The sequence below is a fragment of the Gadus macrocephalus genome, chromosome 11 (assembly GCF_031168955.1).
Source record: "Gadus macrocephalus chromosome 11, ASM3116895v1".
Classification (NCBI taxonomy): domain Eukaryota; kingdom Metazoa; phylum Chordata; class Actinopteri; order Gadiformes; family Gadidae; genus Gadus; species Gadus macrocephalus.
Window position 1 is genome coordinate 15,804,750 of NC_082392.1, and position 5,685 is coordinate 15,810,434.

General features: G+C 40.3%; 1 long non-coding RNA gene across 1 annotated transcript; it reads left to right on the forward strand.

Moving 5' to 3' along the window:
* Window positions 1-2,877: 2,877 nt before the first annotated feature.
* Window positions 2,878-4,050, forward strand: LOC132467831 (uncharacterized). Its single transcript, XR_009528095.1, has 2 exons — window positions 2,878-3,070; window positions 3,472-4,050. It is a non-coding gene; the product is annotated as an uncharacterized LOC132467831 (long non-coding RNA).
* Window positions 4,051-5,685: the final 1,635 nt, after the last annotated feature.

The following is a 5,685-nucleotide window of genomic DNA, read 5'->3' on the forward strand; positions in this document are numbered from 1 at the left end:
TTAAGTCGTTAAGTGAGTATGAACTCATTTTCATAGTTCATACTTCGAAAACGTAAGAAAATATACTATATTGATGTCATAGTGTATAATGCTGTTTACTTTCAATTACAGAAAAAACTTGGGCTGTGGAATCAACTCAAAACTGTTAAAAAAAGTGTTTGTTCGATTTTTATATAATAATCGTTGGTTGATTATTTTGGTCTCGTCCATTTATGGTATCCGACACGATGGAAAAGTAAACTTTTTTTTATTTTGTGCATATCATTGTCTTAATGAAGTCTTGGCTGTAGTGAGTTTTTGGCATAGTGCGCTGTTCTTTTTTTTATAAGCACTTCACCGAAAACAACAGCAATGCACTTAAAATCCCCATTCATTTGCTATGACAAACAGAGGTATGTAAAAAACTGAAGAGAACAGAAGCAAAAATAGCTGTGCCTCTCAAAAGCCCATTCAGCTACCTCAATTTCCATGTTCAAACCAACCGCATTTATTAACAAAAAGAAAACACTAAAGTGCAGAAAGATTATGCAATTATGAATATTACCTTGCACTTCAAAGCCCTGATCCATTAAAGTTTAGCATTTGAGATTCACTCCGCGTGTTCTGGACTTATCACTGCCATGCCAAGTAACCTCAGTGTCACCAGTGGGTGCGGCATGTCAAAAAGTCCCTTGTGACATTTTTAAAAGACAAGAGTTGTCCAATTATTTTGTGTGTCAAATCCAGTGGGAAGACGGGGCTGCATAGATAGGCAGTGTTGTCGTTCCTAAGACCAGTAATGGGGTATGAATGGACAATTTTACTAAGAGAGAGCTTTCTTAACCTCCGAAATGCTGTCATGTCAGCATAGATTTACGATGCAACATTTACCCACAAGAAGGATTAAAGTCTGCTCATGTTGACGAAAAAGTTGGGGTGGTTGATTTGAGGGCATAATAAACATTGAGACTGTCGGCAATACCATAAAACCAAAGATATGACCAGACAGACACACTGCTTACAACCTGCGTTTTTATAACCATTTCTGCTACAGAAAAAAGGAGGATCTTTTACTAAATGTTTTTAGATAGAGAGCAAGACACACACACACACACACACACACACACACACACACACACACACACACACACACACACACACACACACACACACACACACACACACACACACACACACACACACACACACACACACAAATGCTTTTATTTTAATCCAAATTTACAAAGAGGGAGAAAACGATCCAAACATTTTGGGAAGTAACACACACACACACACACACACACACACACACACACACACACACACACACACACACACACACACTGAACATCACAGTCTGTTGTTAATTGTGTGATTGTCCACTCACTCATGAGACCTTGAGAAAACAGAAGCCGTCTTGGAGGTTCTATATACGAGCCATTATTCATGATACACTAAGACAGCTTTTACGTTAATAATTAAAAATTATTATGTTAATAATTAAGGTATACCAACCCTGCCAAGAAGTATTTAACGTGAGTGCGCTCTTGCCACACATCTGAAAGATATAAATATTCAATTTCTGTTAATTAATTCAATTAATCAATGGTCATCAGCATGAAAGTTTTGGGCCATAAAGAACGATGATTCATAATACGTGTGTAAGTATGTATTTTCCACAAAACCAAAATACTACTGCTATTGTTCATGGTAAAAAATCCTGGCTGGTGTGGCCAAGTCTCCATGGATTCTCTAACGTGTGGCTACGTGACCCTCCTTAACCCACTAGTAGATTGCTGTGAAGCAAACCTCTACCTCCCCACCACCGATCAGTCTGTGTGATGGATGCGGTCAGTGGTCACTCATGTACTTGTGGACACAGTCGTTCCTGGCTGTGACTGGTGAGTGCCCTCCTCATTAAATGAACTCATTTCCGATTTTTTAATTAAGAATGAATTGGCGTGAAGCATATATTTAATGTTTTGGGCGTTAGGAGATGAATTATTTAGACACATGTAATGAGCCCTGGAAGCTTTAAGCAGGCATATTCTGGTTTGATTCGTGTTTGAGGTCCTGGTGTTCATTAATATTAATTCATACTTCAGGCTCAGAAGACTGTCACTAATAAGACGTCTCGGTTTTCAATGTTGGTTTCTTTCTGACATGTTAACAAGAACTAATTGAGGCAGTTACCTGCTTTAGTTTTCGCCTGCGTGATCCTAACTTTTTGGAGCACAGAAAAGTTGAAGATGCTAAATGGGCATATTTTGTATGTACGATAGAGTGTGGGCTTTATCAATCATTAATGTCACCTATTGTCACATATTGTCAAGGTCTCGGGTTGGATCATTACAACTGTGCGAATAATTTAGCTGGGACCAATGGAAACACAGCAGTTCCTGAGCCTTTTTCTACATGCAGAACACAACACAACTATTTGTTATCTTCACATGTAAAACTAAAATAAAATATTTTACATTACATAAGACTAATTAATCATTTTCATGATTATGACTCATAATAAGTGGTTAGGATTGAAACGAGAATTCTTGAGTTATTGAAACAAAAGATTGACTTGCGTTCAGGCCGAAATTCAATCCCACATTTCCTTTGGGTTCTTCACAGTTTTGTGCTGAGTGAGTTAACGCTATGCAAATATGATGCAGAAATTTGCCCACTCTATTCTCTCACACAGAATACATCACCCTTGATGGTACAATGCCAGAGAATATGGAGTCAAATGGATGCCAAAAGTATTGTCAAAAAAATGATCGTAGAAGTAGACGTTGAAATGTTTCTTGTGATAAGAAATAAATGCAATCAAACATATTTTTCTGCAGTTTGTAAGTTGACATTTTTTACGATTACTATTCAGTTTTTCTTGCGTGTGAGGTTTTCACATGATTTGGATATGCACTGTAAAAAACGAAAACTTAAAATTGTTGGTCTCATTATGATTTCTGAGTAAAATTAATATAAAACATTAAGTATTCATGTCAACTGTGCAATGCAATTTAGTCCAACCAACAATGTTGAGTTTTGGGTCAAGAGTTGGGCTCACTGTAGTATCTTTGTTAGCAAGACACACGGGGTCAGACTCTGTCTGACGCTTCGTGCCCACTGCACCATCAGTCAACGGACGTGGGAAGGCGTGGCTGACGGATGGGGGAGTAGTCTTTGCAGAGGCATCCGTCAGCCAATCAAATCGCTTCGCCGGGTTCTTCCCGCTTCTTTCTGCTTGTTGCGATGCAAGATTACCCGCTTTCCCGCTTTCCAGTATCGTCAGAGCCCGAGTCGCGTCACAGTGCTTAAATTTGCATACGCGATCTGATTGGATGACGGATCCGTCGCTGCCGAAAAAGTTGAACATTTTTCAACTTTTTGACGGAGCCAAAGGCTCCAACGGAACGGGCGGATCCACAATGCATTGCGCGTCCGTCCCCATTCAAAGTCAATGGGGATCAGTCAACGGACGGAGGTAGTGGGCACGAGGCGTGAGGCTGGGCCAACTACGGTGCACATGCGCATTTCGACACTTTGGAAAATACGGGGTTTCCTAATGGAATTTTCAGATGGTAAATATTGTGGCGACTCCTACCCCCCGGGGAGTCTGGGTATTCGTGATGCCGGTTGGGAAAAAGGGGTTTATTGCCTTTTGTCAATTTTTTTCTGTTAGGTTAAGTGGCGTTAACGGGTTTGGGGTCTTTATTGTTTGTGTGTTGTTTATTATGCGTAGTGTTGCCGCCATCGTTACCGAGACTTGCATGTCTGTTGGTTTGTTGTGCGGTGCGCTGTATGTTGTGGGTGTGTGTTAAATAAAGGCAGCTCTCGGGATCGTGCGGTGAATGAGGCACGAGAGTTGCGTCACCGTTTAACCTGGGCTCCCGTCTCGTGCAGAACAAGTTTGACCATAATGTCTAACTTGTTCTGCACTCTGGTTTGCTGCATTTAGACAGCGATTCTCTGCTGCTGAACTAGCTACAGGTTGCTTGTTCTATTGCTGTCTGGCATTCAGAAATGTAAAATGGAAGTTTCCAATTATTAATTTTAATAAAGTGAACTTAAAACTTGTTTTGCATTCTTTGAAATGTTTTTTTTTTTTTTTATAATATTAACCTTAATTTGAAATATTAAGTTAACACCCCTGACTTAAAGGGGTAGTTCAGAATTTTGGACATAGGGCCTGATTCCCAAGTGAGCATTGGTATTCTATATCACTGGAGACAGTTTTCAACACATTTCATTCAGTCCTTCTAGTTGCAGAGTTCGCTCGTGCTAGGCTAGGGCACGTCAACGGGCAATGCTAGCCTGCTATTAAAAACAGTGTTACCCACTCCACAGTACACCCGAGGTAAATCAATTATAACGACAGACTATACATTTAAATGTCTGTTTATAGAATAATGTTAGAAATAAAACCAACCTTGCATTGCATTGCATTTTGAGGGAATTGCTGGGTCTCAGCAGCAGTGTTATATTCCTGGTAGTAGGCTACGGCAGCGGCGGACTGATACCTAGGTTACCGGCTCTAGTTTTTTTACCTGCCGCTGTCATTGCTACAAACGCGGAGTACAGTGAACGAAGGAATTCTATTAGCGTATTCAATTAACAAGATATGGACACGTTTGGAGGAGTTAGCGATGCATCTGCTTTTGAAGACGATTATGAGGAATTTGTTGTATCCAACGAACCGTACATGTATGAGCCGGTGTTTTGATGTCCAAGCCAGCAGCAACAAGCCACAGTTGAGTCCTTTCTGGATCTCGCACTGGAAATTGGTGGAAACTTTGTGTGGTGCCCATCTGTAGCGTTTATTTCTACAATTGCTAAAAGCACACTGAACCACCATGTTGCCTAGTCGTTCAATTACGCTTCTGTCCCACGCTTCTCTGTTTACGTTCTTCTGTCGTGATTCGGTTACAAACCTAACCAGCGCATAGTAAAATTCCGCTTCTGCTGAGAAAGTAGTCCCTCGATGATTCATGCGATGCAAGGTTAGTTTTATTTCTAACATTATTCTATCAACACAGACATTTAAATCTATAGTCTGGCGTTATAATCGATTTACCTCGGGTGTACTGTGGAGTGGGTAAGACTGTTTTTAATAGCAGGCTAGCATTGCCCGTTGCCGTGCGCTAGCCTAGCACGAGCGAACTCTGCAACTAGAAGGAATGAATGAAATGTGTTGAAAACTGTCTCCAGTGATATAGAATACCAATGCTCACTTGGGAATCAGGCCCTATGTCCAAAATTCCGAACTACCCCTTTAATATTGAGTTTTGTAAAATATAAAAATCTTAGTTGGTATAACTCTAACTTTCAAGTTTGTCTAAAGAAGAAAATGATCTTTTGATGGGCTCAAAACTCAAACATTTATTGCAGTAAGTTGCCTTGCAATTTTGAGTTTTCTCAAGTTTTAATTTTTACAGTGTGGAGACGCGCTGAAGGTAAAGGGGGCGAATTTATTGGTCACTCTGCCAAATGCGTCATAGCTATGTGCTGGGTGTTTTTACCGCCTTAACTGAAGGCATGCACATCATCAGCAGCCACTAGCTACTAAAAAGTACCAATGCTGGTAATGATTTACACACAGATAGATCATAGAGGTCAACTGTGAGGAACTGTTAACAACACCAGAAATAGTCTCAATAAGCCCGCTAGGCTAACACCACATCTTTACACAGGTGTCAAAGAGACAGAGTTCAG